This window comes from Anser brachyrhynchus, assembly GCF_964034855.1.
Source record: "Anser brachyrhynchus genome assembly, contig: SCAFFOLD_111, whole genome shotgun sequence".
Lineage (NCBI taxonomy): Eukaryota > Metazoa > Chordata > Aves > Anseriformes > Anatidae > Anser > Anser brachyrhynchus.
Window position 1 is genome coordinate 227,785 of NW_027663701.1, and position 16,798 is coordinate 244,582.

Here is a 16,798-nt window from a genome sequence, read left to right on the forward strand (position 1 = left end):
ATTAAACAAGTATTGAAGGTGATGCCTGCCCGGTGACTTAGGTTTAACGGCCGCGGTATCCTAACCGTGCAAAGGTAGCGCAATCAATTGTCCCATAAATCGAGACTTGTATGAATGGCTAAACGAGGTCTTAACTGTCTCTCACAGATAATCAGTGAAATTGATCTCCCCGTGCAAAAGCGGGGATGTGAACATAAGACGAGAAGACCCTGTGGAACTTAAAAATCAACGACCACCGCGAATCCTCAATCAACCCCACTGGGGCCACTACCATCGCAGAGCCTGGTCGATATTTTTCGGTTGGGGCGACCTTGGAGGAGAACAAATCCTCCAAAAACAAGACCATACCTCTTTACCTAGAGCTACCCCTCAAAGTGCTAACAGTGACCAGACCCAATATAATTGATTAATGGACCAAGCTACCCCAGGGATAACAGCGCAATCCCCCTCAAGAGCCCATATCGACAGGGGGGTTTACGACCTCGATGTTGGATCAGGACATCCTAATGGTGCAGCCGCTATTAAGGGTTCGTTTGTTCAACGATTAACAGTCCTACGTGATCTGAGTTCAGACCGGAGCAATCCAGGTCGGTTTCTATCTATGACACACTCTCCCCAGTACGAAAGGACCGGGAAAGTGGGGCCAATACCACAAGCACGCCCCCCCCCTCTAAGCAGTGAAACCAACTAAACCGTGAAGAGGGCCTTCCCCCACCACTTTCAATCCTAGAAAAGGACCAGCTAGAGTGGCAGAGCCCGGCAAGTGCAGAAGGCTTAAGCCCTTTCCCCAGAGGTTCAAATCCTCTCCCTAGCTTCACCCATGATTCAAATAACAACACTAAGCTGCCTCATTATATCCCTCCTATACATCATCCCAATCCTGATTGCCGTAGCCTTCCTAACCCTAGTAGAACGGAAAATCCTAAGCTACATACAATCCCGCAAAGGCCCTAACGTTGTCGGGCCTTTTGGCCTACTTCAACCATTTGCGGACGGACTGAAACTATTTACCAAAGAGCCCATCCGACCCTCTACCTCTTCCCCACTTCTATTCATTCTGATACCAATACTAGCCCTTGTCCTAGCCCTCACCACTTGAGCACCACTACCACTCCCATTTCCCCTAGCAGATCTAAACCTCGGAGTTCTCTTCCTAATAGCCATGTCAAGCCTAGCCGTCTACTCAGTCCTATGATCAGGCTGAGCCTCGAACTCAAAATACGCACTAATCGGAGCCCTACGGGCAGTAGCACAGACCATTTCATACGAAGTGACACTGGCCATAATCCTGCTATCAATAATCATACTAAGCGGAAGCTACACACTCAGCTCCTTTGCCGTCGCACAGGAGCCTCTATACTTCATTTTCTCCTCATGACCCCTAGCAATAATATGATACGTATCCACCCTAGCAGAGACAAACCGAGCTCCTTTTGACCTCACAGAGGGTGAATCTGAGCTAGTCTCAGGGTTTAACGTTGAATACGCCGCAGGACCCTTCGCCTTATTCTTCCTAGCTGAATATGCGAACATTATGCTAATAAATACACTTACAGCCATCATATTCCTAAACCCAAGCGCCCTAGGGCCACCCACAGAACTATTCCCCATCATCCTAGCCACAAAAGTCCTCCTACTATCTTCTGGTTTCTTATGGGTCCGAGCTTCATACCCACGATTCCGATATGACCAACTAATGCACCTACTATGAAAAAACTTCCTACCCCTCACACTAGCTCTGTGCCTCTGACACATCAGCATACCTATCTGCTATGCAGGCCTACCTCCTTACATAAGGAAATGTGCCTGAACTACAAAGGGTCACTATGATAAAGTGAACATAGAGGTATAACAGCCCTCTCATTTCCTGTTGACCTTAGAAAAGTAGGAATTGAACCCACACAAGAGAAATCAAAATTCTCCATACTTCCCTTATATTATTTTCTAGTAGAGTCAGCTAATCAAGCTATCGGGCCCATACCCCGAAAATGATGGTTTAACCCCCTCCTCTACTAATGAACCCTTACGCGACCCCAATCATAACCTTCAGCCTCATCTTGGGCACCACAACCACAATTTCCAGCAACCACTGAGTTCTGGCCTGGACAGGACTGGAGATCAACGCACTAGCCATCATTCCCCTAATTGCCAAATCCCACCACCCACGAGCAGTAGAAGCCGCAACGAAATACTTCCTAACCCAAGCAGCTGCTTCCGCCCTGGTCCTATTCTCTAGCATAACCAATGCCTGAGTCACCGGCCAATGAGACATCACACAAATAAACCACCCAACCTCCTGTCTACTACTGACAGCAGCAATCGCTATTAAACTGGGCCTAGTGCCATTTCACTTCTGATTCCCAGAAGTACTACAAGGATCGCCACTAATAACAGCCCTGCTACTCTCGACCCTCATAAAATTCCCCCCACTAACCCTGCTCCTACTAACATCCAAATCCCTCGACCCAGCTCTACTCACCGCCATGGCCCTAGCCTCAACAGCACTAGGAGGCTGAATAGGACTGAACCAAACACAAACACGCAAAATCCTAGCCTTCTCGTCCATCTCCCACTTAGGCTGAATCGCCATCATCCTAGTTTACAGCCCCAAATTGGCCTTACTTACCTTCTACCTATACACAATCATAACATCAGCCGTATTCCTAGCCCTTAACAAAATCAAAGCCCTTAACCTATCCATGATCACAACCTCATGAACAAAAACCCCAGTGCTAAACGCCACCCTAATACTAGTACTTTTATCCCTAGCAGGCCTCCCCCCATTAACAGGCTTTATACCAAAGTGACTTATCATCCAAGAACTAACTAAACAGGAAATAACACCAGCAGCCATGGCAATTGCCATGCTATCACTGCTCAGCCTCTTCTTCTACCTACGCCTCGCATACCACTCAACAATTACCCTTCCCCCCAACTCCTCTAACCACATAAAACAATGATACACTAGCAAAGCCCCAAGCACACCTACTGCGGTCCTTGCCTCACTATCAATCCTCTTACTTCCCCTGTCCCCAATAATACATGCCATTGTCTAGAAACTTAGGATAACACCCCAAACCGAAGGCCTTCAAAGCCTTAAATAAGAGTTAAACCCTCTTAGTTTCTGCACATTAAGACTTACAGAATATTAACCTGTATCTTCTGAATGCAAGTCAGACGCTTTAATTAAGCTAAAGCCTCCCTAGACAGATGGGCTTCGATCCCACAAAACTCTAGTTAACAGCTAAATGCCTAAACCAATTGGCTTCTGCCTACAAAGACCCTGACGCACCCTAGTGCGCATCGATGAGCTTGCAACTCAACATGAATTTCACTACAGAGCCGATAAGAAGAGGAATTAAACCTCTGTAAAAAGGACTACAGCCTAACGCTTCAACACTCAGCCATCTTACCCGTCACCTTCATCAACCGATGACTATTTTCCACTAACCATAAGGATATTGGCACCCTGTACCTCATCTTCGGGGCATGAGCAGGAATAGTCGGCACCGCACTCAGCCTATTAATCCGCGCAGAACTAGGACAACCAGGAACTCTCCTAGGCGACGACCAAATTTACAATGTAATCGTTACCGCTCACGCCTTTGTAATAATCTTCTTTATAGTCATACCCATCATGATCGGAGGATTCGGCAACTGATTAGTCCCCCTCATAATCGGTGCCCCCGACATAGCATTCCCGCGAATAAACAACATAAGCTTTTGACTCCTCCCCCCATCATTCCTCCTCCTACTAGCCTCATCCACTGTAGAAGCTGGCGCCGGCACAGGCTGAACTGTCTACCCTCCCCTAGCAGGTGACCTTGCCCACGCCGGAGCTTCAGTAGACCTGGCTATCTTCTCACTCCACTTAGCCGGTATCTCCTCCATCCTTGGGGCCATCAACTTTATCACCACAGCCATCAACATAAAACCCCCCGCACTCTCACAATACCAAACCCCACTATTTGTCTGATCCGTACTAATTACCGCCATCCTACTCCTTCTATCACTCCCCGTACTCGCCGCCGGTATTACAATATTACTAACTGATCGAAACCTAAACACCACATTCTTCGACCCCGCTGGAGGAGGAGACCCAATCCTGTACCAACACCTATTCTGATTCTTCGGACACCCAGAAGTCTATATTCTGATCCTACCGGGGTTCGGAATCATCTCACACGTAGTCACGTACTACTCAGGCAAAAAGGAGCCCTTCGGCTACATGGGAATAGTCTGAGCCATACTATCCATCGGCTTCCTAGGATTCATCGTCTGAGCTCACCACATGTTTACAGTAGGAATAGACGTTGATACCCGAGCCTACTTTACATCAGCCACTATAATCATTGCCATCCCTACCGGAATCAAAGTATTTAGCTGACTAGCCACCCTGCACGGAGGAACAATCAAATGAGACCCCCCCCAATACTATGAGCTCTAGGATTTATCTTCCTATTTACCATCGGAGGATTAACAGGAATCGTTCTTGCAAACTCTTCCCTAGACATCGCCCTGCACGACACGTACTACGTAGTTGCCCACTTCCACTACGTCCTATCCATAGGCGCCGTCTTTGCCATTCTAGCAGGATTTACTCACTGATTCCCACTACTCACTGGGTTTACCCTACACCAAACATGAGCAAAAGCCCACTTCGGGGTAATATTTACAGGAGTAAACCTAACGTTCTTCCCCCAGCACTTCCTAGGCCTAGCAGGAATACCCCGACGATACTCGGACTATCCCGACGCCTACACACTATGAAACACCATTTCCTCCTAGTCCTAGGACTTAGAGAAACTCCAGTACTAAAAATAGTAAACACAAGCAATAATTTCATATACTTCACTCTCACTCACCACTCAACTATCAGCTAACCACACCCCCGTCCACATAGCTTAACACAAAGCATGGCACTGAAGTTGCCAAGATGGCATAAAACATGCCTGCGGACAAAAGACTTAGTCCTAACCTTACGGTTGGTTTTTGCTAAATATATACATGCAAGTATCCGCGCCCCAGTGTAAACGCCCTCGACCACCTACCCCCATACAGGCCTTGAGGAGCGGGTATCAGGCACACCCAAGTAGTAGCCCAAGACGCCTCGCTAAGCCACGCCCCCACGGGTATTCAGCAGTAATTAACATTAAGCAATGAGTGCAAACTTGACTTAGTTATAGCAACAGCCTAACTTCAAGGGTTGGTAAATCTTGTGCCAGCCACCGCGGTCATACAAGAAACCCAAATCAACCGTCCTATTGACACGGCGTAAAGAGTGGTAAAATGCCTATCCTAGCTAACTAAGATCAAAATGCAACTAAGCTGTCATAAGCCCAAGATGCACCTAAACACACCATTAAGATGATCTTAGGAACTAACGACTGATTTAAACCCACGAAAGCCAGGGCCCAAACTGGGATTAGATACCCCACTATGCCTGGCCCTAAATCTTGATACTTACTTTACCGAAGTATCCGCCAGAGAACTACGAGCACAAACGCTTAAAACTCTAAGGACTTGGCGGTGCCCCAAACCCACCTAGAGGAGCCTGTTCTACAATCGATAATCCCCGATTAACCCAACCACCCCTTGCCAACACAGCCTACATACCGCCGTCGCCAGCCCACCTCAAATGAGAGCACAACAGTGGACACAATAGCACCCCGCTAATAAGACAGGTCAAGGTATAGCCTATGGAGTGGAAGAAATGGGCTACATTCCCTATTCATAGGGCACACGGAAAGAAGCGTGAAACCACTTCTGGAAGGCGGATTTAGCAGTAAAGTGGGACAATAGAGCCTACTTTAAGCCGGCCCTGGGGCACGTACATGGTTAAACATGCCTGTTAGTAGTGTGGCGAGCCATAGTGGGAAGGCTAGGGCTATGTTCATAGATAGTTGGGTGGTTGGGGTGAATGTATATGGAAGGAGGCCTAGAAGGTTGATTGTAAGAAGTATGATTATTAGGGATGTAAATATTATGGCTCATTTGTGGCCATTTTTGTTGAGTGGGACTATTAGTTGTTTTGTGATTAGGTGAAGGAGTCATGTTTGGATAGTAGAAAGGCGGTTGTTGATTCATCGGTTGTTTGGGGACGGGAATAGTAGGGCTGGGAAGAGTAGGGATAGTAGGATTAAGGGGATGCCAAATAGATTGGGGCTGGAAAATTGGTCAAAGAAGCTTAGGTTCATGGTCAGGATCATGGTGTGGGTTTGGTAGTGAGGGAGGTCTTATTTGATGGGGGGTTGGTTGTGGTGAAGGCTAGTAGTTTTGGTTGGATGAGGAGTGCTAGGGTTAATCAGGTTATAATTATGATTGAAAATCATGGTGCGGGGTTAAGCTGTGGCATATCATTAAGGAGGGGGAAGTCCCTCTTTGGCTAGCTTAAAAGGCTAGTGCTGTTGCATAGCTTCTTAATGATTAGGATGATGATAGAAGGGACGATCAGGCCTCGAAATGTGGGAGTGGGGTTGATTCTACTACAATGGGTATGTAGCTGTGATTAGCCCCGCAAATTTCTGAGCATTGTCCATAAAAAATCCCAGGCCGGGTGGTAATGAATGAAGTTTGGTTTAGTCGGCCTGGGATTGCGTCTGTTTTAACTCCGAGCGTTGGGACTGCTCAGGAGTGGAGTACGTCTCCTGCAGTAATGATCACGCGGATGGGGGATTCTATTGGGATAACTACGCGGTGGTCAACTTCTAGCAGTCGGAAGTGGCCGTTGGGTAAGTCTGGGGTGGGCACTATGTAGGAGTCGAATGATAGGTCTTTGAAGTCTGTGTATTCGTAGCTTCAGTATCATTGGTGGCCGATGGCTTTTAGGGTGAGGTCTGGTTCATCGATTTTGTCCATTATGTAGAGGATTTGTAGGGATGGGAGGGCGAGGAGTACCAGGACGATAGCAGGTAGGATTGTCCAGATCAGCTCTACTTCTTGGGCGTCTACAGCATTGGACGAGAGTTTTTCTGTTAGTATGTGGGCTAAAAGGTAGAGAACTAGGCTGCAGATAGCTAGGGCAACGATTAGGGCGTGGTCGTGGAATTCAACGAGTTCTTCTATGATGGGTGATGAGGCGTCTTGGAATCCTAGTTGGGAGTGGTTGGCCACATGAGATGTACAGGATTTTTACCTGTGATTTAGTCTTGACAAGGCTATGTAATTGGTTTACTAACGTCTCATAAGAAAGAAGCATGAGCGGTTAACCTCCTGGGAGACCCAGAAAACTTCACCCCAGCAAACCCACTAGTAACCCCACCACACATCAAGCCAGAATGATACTTCCTATTCGCCTACGCCATCCTACGTTCAATCCCAAATAAACTAGGAGGCGTATTAGCACTGGCCGCCTCCGTACTGATCCTATTTCTAATCCCATTCCTGCACAAATCAAAACAACGAGCAATAACATTCCGACCACTCTCCCAGCTCCTATTCTGAGTACTAGTCGCTGACCTCCTCGTCCTAACATGAGTAGGAAGCCAACCCGTCGAACACCCATTCATCATCATCGGCCAACTCGCTTCAATCGCCTACTTCACTATCCTCCTATTTCTCCTCCCCGCCGCAAGCGCCCTAGAAAACAAAATACTCAACTGCTAAATACTCTAATAGTTTATAAAAACATTGGTCTTGTAAACCAAAGATTGAAGACTTACCACTTCTTAGAGTACCCCAAACTCAGAAAAAAAGGACTCAAACCTTTATCTCCAGCTCCCAAAGCTGGCATTTTCAATAAACTATTCTCTGACCCTAACCCCTAAACCGCCCGAATAGCACCCCGCGACAACCCCCGCACAAGCTCCAATACAACAAACAAAGTCAACAACAGCCCCCAACCCGCCACTAAAAACATCCCTGCCCCATGTGAATAAAACATGGAAACTCCACTAAAATCCGACCGAACAACAAACACCCCAACATTATTCACAGTAGAAACCCCGAACTTCCAAGCCCCCATAAACCCCCCAAACACCAACCCCCCAAAAACAATTGCCACAAACGCTACTGCACATCCAATCACCCGTCAATCCCCCCAAGCCCCAGGGAAAGGCTCCACTGCTAAAGCTACTGAATAAACAAACACCACCAGCATACCCCCCAAATACACCATAAACAGCACTAAAGCCACGAACGAAACCCCAAGGCCCAGCAACCACCCGCACCCCGCCACAGACGCTAACACCAAACCAACAACCCCATAATACGGCGAAGGATTCGACGCCACACCCAAAACACCCACCGCAAAGCAAATCCCTAAAAAAAACATAAAATAAGTCATTATTCCTGCCCGGACACTACCCGAGGCCTGCGGCTCGAAAAGCCGCCATTGTTCTCAACTACAGGAACTAACCGCAAGCCCCCAATAATTCTACCCCATCTATGCCATTATGCTTAACCCCCCCCCCCTCCCCCCCCGAGGCGGGGGTATTTGGTTATGCATATTCGTGCATAAATTTATATACCCCATATACATACATACTATAGTACCAGTAATATACATTATATACGGACTATCTTATAAGCAGGTGCTAAACCCATACATGTACACGGCCATTAAACCCTTAAACACACTCCTACCAAACCACCCGGCATGAATGTTCTAGGACCATACCCCACAACACCCAATACAACTCCACTCAAGCGCATAACAAGACCCCATTTTAATGAATGCTCACAGGACATGCTCCAACAACAACTCTCCACCACATATCTCATGCAGTTCGTATCAGACGGATTTATTAATCGTACTCCTCACGTGAAATCAGCAACCCGTTGCACATAATGTCCGGTATGACTAGCTTCAGGCCCATACGTTCCCCCTAAACCCCTCGCCCTCCTCACATTTTTGCGCCTCTGGTTCCTCGGTCAGGGCCATCCATTGGGTTCACTCACCCCTCCTTGCCCTTCAAAGTGGCATCTGTGAGTACTTTCACCTTCTCAATGCGTAATCGCGGCATGTTCCAGCTTTTTGGCGCCTCTGGTTCCTCTTATTTTTTCCGGGGTTACCTCACAGGTGGCTATTCCCAGTGATCTCGGGGGTCCCACAATCTAAGCCTGGACACACCTGCCTCACGGCCTATCCTATATTTCAAGGGTCCCTCGATGAGACGGTTGGCGTATATGGGGAATCATCCTGACACTGATGCACTTTGACCACATTCAGTTAATGTTACCTCCACCCTCCGGGTTAAATGGGGCTATTGGATGAATGCTCGTTGGACATAGCACAAAACAACAAATCATTAAGCGCAACCCCTGCGCTTCACAAACTAAACCAGTAAACTTTCGCTAACCACCATGTAGCATAAACCTTCATCGCCCAATCCCAGCAAACTACCTCTAAAACTCCATTAATCATCCCTTCCATGACATCATCGGAACGATGTATATATACACACAAACACATACAAAATAACTTAAACTTATTAGAGAAACTCCAGTACTAAAAATAGTAAACACAAGCAATAATTTCATATACTTCACTCTCACTCACCACTCAACTATCAGCTAACCACACCCCCGTCCACATAGCTTAACACAAAGCATGGCACTGAAGTTGCCAAGATGGCATAAAACATGCCTGCGGACAAAAGACTTAGTCCTAACCTTACGGTTGGTTTTTGCTAAATATATACATGCAAGTATCCGCGCCCCAGTGTAAACGCCCTCGACCACCTACCCCCATACAGGCCTTGAGGAGCGGGTATCAGGCACACCCAAGTAGTAGCCCAAGACGCCTCGCTAAGCCACGCCCCCACGGGTATTCAGCAGTAATTAACATTAAGCAATGAGTGCAAACTTGACTTAGTTATAGCAACAGCCTAACTTCAAGGGTTGGTAAATCTTGTGCCAGCCACCGCGGTCATACAAGAAACCCAAATCAACCGTCCTATTGACACGGCGTAAAGAGTGGTAAAATGCCTATCCTAGCTAACTAAGATCAAAATGCAACTAAGCTGTCATAAGCCCAAGATGCACCTAAACACACCATTAAGATGATCTTAGGAACTAACGACTGATTTAAACCCACGAAAGCCAGGGCCCAAACTGGGATTAGATACCCCACTATGCCTGGCCCTAAATCTTGATACTTACTTTACCGAAGTATCCGCCAGAGAACTACGAGCACAAACGCTTAAAACTCTAAGGACTTGGCGGTGCCCCAAACCCACCTAGAGGAGCCTGTTCTACAATCGATAATCCCCGATTAACCCAACCACCCCTTGCCAACACAGCCTACATACCGCCGTCGCCAGCCCACCTCGAATGAGAGCACAACAGTGGACACAATAGCACCCCGCTAATAAGACAGGTCAAGGTATAGCCTATGGAGTGGAAGAAATGGGCTACATTCCCTATTCATAGGGCACACGGAAAGAAGCGTGAAACCACTTCTGGAAGGCGGATTTAGCAGTAAAGTGGGACAATAGAGCCTACTTTAAGCCGGCCCTGGGGCACGTACATACCGCCCGTCACCCTCCTCAAAAGCCACATCCCACATAACTAATACCATAAATACGCTGAAGATGAGGTAAGTCGTAACAAGGTAAGTGTACCGGAAGGTGTACTTAGAATATCAAGACGTAGCTATAACACCAAAGCACTCAGCTTACACCTGAAAGATATCTACTAGACCGGATCGTCTTGAAGCCCCCCCTCTAGCTCAACCACACAAATAGTACACCAAAACTAAAGAATTTACTAAACTAATTAAACTAAAGCATTTTACAGTCTTAGTATAGGCGATAGAAAAGACACTTAGACGCGATAGAGACCCCAGTACCGTAAGGGAAAGATGAAATAGCAGTGAAACAATCAAAGCGACAGACAGCAAAGATCAACCCTTGTACCTTTTGCATCATGGTTTAGCGAGAACAACCAAGCAAAGTGAACTAAAGTTTGCCCCCCCGAAACCCAAGCGAGCTACTTTCAAGCAGTTAAAGAGAGCGAACCCGTCTCTGTTGCAAAAGAGTGGGATGACTTGTCAGTAGAGGTGAAAAGCCAACCGAGCTGGGTGATAGCTGGTTACCTGTGAAACGAATCTAAGTTCCCCCTTAATCCTCCCTACCGGACATCCTGAACCCTAATGAGATGATTAAGAGCTATTTAATGGAGGGACAGCTCCATTAAAAAAGGACACAACCTCGACTAGCGGATAATTCTTACTACTGATCCTACCGTGGGCCCTAAAGCAGCCATCAAAAAAGAGTGCGTCAAAGCTCCACCACCTAAAAATACCAAAATAAGATGATTCCCTTATCACAAACAGGTCAACCTATGAATATAGGAGAATTAATGCTAAAATAAGTAACTCAGGGCCACACCCCTCTAACGGCGCAAGCTTACATAGAAACATTATTAACAGACCTAGACAGATACAAAAACCCCTACAAGACCACGTATTAACTAACCCTGTTAACCCGACTCAGGAGCGCCTATAAGAGCGATTAAAATCTGTGAAAGGAACTCGGCAAATTAATAAGGCCCGACTGTTTACCAAAAACATAGCCTTCAGCAAATTAAACAAGTATTGAAGGTGATGCCTGCCCGGTGACTTAGGTTTAACGGCCGCGGTATCCTAACCGTGCAAAGGTAGCGCAATCAATTGTCCCATAAATCGAGACTTGTATGAATGGCTAAACGAGGTCTTAACTGTCTCTCACAGATAATCAGTGAAATTGATCTCCCCGTGCAAAAGCGGGGATGTGAACATAAGACGAGAAGACCCTGTGGAACTTAAAAATCAACGACCACCGCGAATCCTCAATCAACCCCACTGGGGCCACTACCATCGCAGAGCCTGGTCGATATTTTTCGGTTGGGGCGACCTTGGAGGAGAACAAATCCTCCAAAAACAAGACCATACCTCTTTACCTAGAGCTACCCCTCAAAGTGCTAACAGTGACCAGACCCAATATAATTGATTAATGGACCAAGCTACCCCAGGGATAACAGCGCAATCCCCCTCAAGAGCCCATATCGACAGGGGGGTTTACGACCTCGATGTTGGATCAGGACATCCTAATGGTGCAGCCGCTATTAAGGGTTCGTTTGTTCAACGATTAACAGTCCTACGTGATCTGAGTTCAGACCGGAGCAACCCAGGTCGGTTTCTATCTATGACACACTCTCCCCAGTACGAAAGGACCGGGAAAGTGGGGCCAATACCACAAGCACGCCCCCCCCCTCTAAGCAGTGAAACCAACTAAACCGTGAAGAGGGCCTTCCCCCACCACTTTCAATCCTAGAAAAGGACCAGCTAGAGTGGCAGAGCCCGGCAAGTGCAGAAGGCTTAAGCCCTTTCCCCAGAGGTTCAAATCCTCTCCCTAGCTTCACCCATGATTCAAATAACAACACTAAGCTGCCTCGTTATATCCCTCCTATACATCATCCCAATCCTGATTACCGTAGCCTTCCTAACCCTAGTAGAACGGAAAATCCTAAGCTACATACAATCCCGCAAAGGCCCTAACGTTGTCGGGCCTTTTGGCCTACTTCAACCATTTGCGGACGGACTGAAACTATTTACCAAAGAGCCCATCCGACCCTCTACCTCTTCCCCACTTCTATTCATTCTGATACCAATACTAGCCCTTGTCCTAGCCCTCACCACTTGAGCACCACTACCACTCCCATTTCCCCTAGCAGATCTAAACCTCGGAGTTCTCTTCCTAATAGCCATGTCAAGCCTAGCCGTCTACTCAGTCCTATGATCAGGCTGAGCCTCGAACTCAAAATACGCACTAATCGGAGCCCTACGGGCAGTAGCACAGACCATTTCATACGAAGTGACACTGGCCATAATCCTGCTATCAATAATCATACTAAGCGGAAGCTACACACTCAGCTCCTTTGCCGTCGCACAGGAGCCTCTATACTTCATTTTCTCCTCATGACCCCTAGCAATAATATGATACGTATCCACCCTAGCAGAGACAAACCGAGCTCCTTTTGACCTCACAGAGGGTGAATCTGAGCTAGTCTCAGGGTTTAACGTTGAATACGCCGCAGGACCCTTCGCCTTATTCTTCCTAGCTGAATATGCGAACATTATGCTAATAAATACACTTACAGCCATCATATTCCTAAACCCAAGCGCCCTAGGGCCACCCACAGAACTATTCCCCGTCATCCTAGCCACAAAAGTCCTCCTACTATCTTCTGGTTTCTTATGGGTCCGAGCTTCATACCCACGATTCCGATATGACCAACTAATGCACCTACTATGAAAAAACTTCCTACCCCTCACACTAGCTCTGTGCCTCTGACACATCAGCATACCTATCTGCTATGCAGGCCTACCTCCTTACATAAGGAAATGTGCCTGAACTACAAAGGGTCACTATGATAAAGTGAACATAGAGGTATAACAGCCCTCTCATTTCCTGTTGACCTTAGAAAAGTAGGAATTGAACCCACACAAGAGAAATCAAAATTCTCCATACTTCCCTTATATTATTTTCTAGTAGAGTCAGCTAATCAAGCTATCGGGCCCATACCCCGAAAATGATGGTTTAACCCCCTCCTCTACTAATGAACCCTTACGCGACCCCAATCATAACCTTCAGCCTCATCTTGGGCACCACAATCACAATTTCCAGCAACCACTGAGTTCTGGCCTGGACAGGACTGGAGATCAACGCACTAGCCATCATTCCCCTAATTGCCAAATCCCACCACCCACGAGCAGTAGAAGCCGCAACGAAATACTTCCTAACCCAAGCAGCTGCTTCCGCCCTGGTCCTATTCTCTAGCATAACTAATGCCTGAGTCACCGGCCAATGAGACATCACACAAATAAACCACCCAACCTCCTGTCTACTACTGACAGCAGCAATCGCTATTAAACTGGGCCTAGTGCCATTTCACTTCTGATTCCCAGAAGTACTACAAGGATCGCCACTAATAACAGCCCTGCTACTCTCGACCCTCATAAAATTCCCCCCACTAACCCTGCTCCTACTAACATCCAAATCCCTCGACCCAGCTCTACTCACCGCCATGGCCCTAGCCTCAACAGCACTAGGAGGCTGAATAGGACTGAACCAAACACAAACACGCAAAATCCTAGCCTTCTCGTCCATCTCCCACTTAGGCTGAATCGCCATCATCCTAGTTTACAGCCCCAAATTGGCCTTACTTACCTTCTACCTATACTAGGATGGCCTCTAGCAAGATTTACTCACTGATTCCCACTACTCACTGGGTTTACCCTACACCAAACATGAGCAAAAGCCCACTTCGGTGTAATATTTACAGGAGTAAACCTAACGTTCTTCCCCCAGCACTTCCTAGGCCTAGCAGGAATACCCCGACGATACTCGGACTATCCCGACGCCTACACACTATGAAACACCATTTCCTCCATCGGCTCCCTAATCTCAATAGTAGCCGTAATCATACTAATATTCATCATCTGAGAAGCCTTTCCGGCCAAACGAAAAGTCCTACAACCAGAACTAACTACCACAAACGTTGAATGAATCCACGGCTGCCCTCCCCCATACCATACTTTCGAGGAACCGGCCTTCGTCCAAGTACAAGAAAGGAAGGAATCGAACCCTCACATGCTGGTTTCAAGCCAACTGCATTAACCGCTCATGCTTCTTTCTTATGAGACGTTAGTAAACCAATTACATAGCCTTGTCAAGACTAAATCACAGGTAAAAATCCTGTACATCTCATGTGGCCAACCACTCCCAACTAGGATTCCAAGACGCCTCATCACCCATCATAGAAGAACTCGTTGAATTCCACGACCACGCCCTAATCGTTGCCCTAGCTATCTGCAGCCTAGTTCTCTACCTTTTAGCCCACATACTAACAGAAAAACTCTCGTCCAATGCTGTAGACGCCCAAGAAGTAGAGCTGATCTGGACAATCCTACCTGCTATCGTCCTGGTACTCCTCGCCCTCCCATCCCTACAAATCCTCTACATAATGGACAAAATCGATGAACCAGACCTCACCCTAAAAGCCATCGGCCACCAATGATACTGAAGCTACGAATACACAGACTTCAAAGACCTATCATTCGACTCCTACATAGTGCCCACCCCAGACTTACCCAACGGCCACTTCCGACTGCTAGAAGTTGACCACCGCGTAGTTATCCCAATAGAATCCCCCATCCGCGTGATCATTACTGCAGGAGACGTACTCCACTCCTGAGCAGTCCCAACGCTCGGAGTTAAAACAGACGCAATCCCAGGCCGACTAAACCAAACTTCATTCATTACCACCCGGCCTGGGATTTTTTACGGACAATGCTCAGAAATTTGCGGGGCTAATCACAGCTACATACCCATTGTAGTAGAATCAACCCCACTCCCACATTTCGAGGCCTGATCGTCCCTTCTATCATCATCCTAATCATTAAGAAGCTATGCAACAGCACTAGCCTTTTAAGCTAGCCAAAGAGGGACTTCCCCCTCCTTAATGATATGCCACAGCTTAACCCCGCACCATGATTTTCAATCATAATTATAACCTGATTAACCCTAGCACTCCTCATCCAACCAAAACTACTAGCCTTCACCACAACCAACCCCCCATCAAATAAGACCTCCCTCACTACCAAACCCACATCATGATCCTGACCATGAACCTAAGCTTCTTTGACCAATTTTCCAGCCCCAATCTATTTGGCATCCCCTTAATCCTACTATCCCTACTCTTCCCAGCCCTACTATTCCCGTCCCCAAACAACCGATGAATCAACAACCGCCTTTCTACTATCCAAACATGACTCCTTCACCTAATCACAAAACAACTAATAGTCCCACTCAACAAAAATGGCCACAAATGAGCCATAATATTTACATCCCTAATAATCATACTTCTTACAATCAACCTTCTAGGCCTCCTTCCATATACATTCACCCCAACCACCCAACTATCTATGAACATAGCCCTAGCCTTCCCACTATGGCTCGCCACACTACTAACAGGCCTACGAAACCAACCATCAGCCTCTTTAGCCCACCTATTACCCGAAGGTACCCCTACACCCCTAATCCCCGCACTAATCCTGATCGAAACAACCAGCCTACTAATCCGCCCCCTAGCCCTCGGAGTCCGCCTTACAGCCAACCTTACAGCAGGACACTTACTCATCCAACTCATCTCTACAGCCTCCATTGCATTAATACCCACCCTTCCTGCAGTATCCATCCTAACAATAATCATCCTACTACTCCTAACCATCCTAGAAGTAGCAGTAGCCATAATCCAGGCCTACGTCTTCGTGCTCCTTCTAAGCCTATACTTACAAGAAAACATCTAATGGCACACCAAGCACACTCATACCACATAGTTGACCCAAGCCCTTGACCAATCTTCGGGGCAGCCGCCGCCCTACTCACAACCTCAGGATTAATCATGTGATTCCACTACAACTCATCCATACTACTAACCCTAGGCCTCATCTCAATACTCCTAGTAATACTCCAATGATGACGAGACATTGTACGAGAAAGCACCTTCCAAGGCCATCACACTCCCACAGTCCAAAAAGGCCTACGATACGGCATAATCCTTTTCATCACATCCGAAGCATTCTTCTTCTTAGGGTTCTTCTGAGCGTTCTTCCACTCGAGCCTGGCCCCAACCCCAGAACTAGGAGGCCAATGACCCCCAACAGGAATTAAACCACTCAACCCGATAGAAGTCCCCCTACTAAACACAGCCATCCTACTAGCCTCAGGCGTTACCGTAACGTGAGCCCATCACAGCATCACAGAAGGAAACCGAAAACACGCCATCCACGCCCTAACCCTAACGATCCTCCTGG

At 47.2% G+C, this 16,798-nt stretch overlaps 1 long non-coding RNA gene across 1 annotated transcript in view; it reads left to right on the forward strand.

Moving 5' to 3' along the window:
- LOC308187010 overlaps positions 1–14,621 on the forward strand; it is a 31,604-nt gene extending 16,983 nt beyond the window's left edge. Inside the window, exon 2 of the long non-coding RNA XR_013944411.1 lies at positions 14,183–14,621. This is a non-coding gene — a long non-coding RNA (uncharacterized lncRNA). The remainder of the gene's footprint in view (positions 1–14,182) is intronic.
- Positions 14,622–16,798: the final 2,177 nt, after the last annotated feature.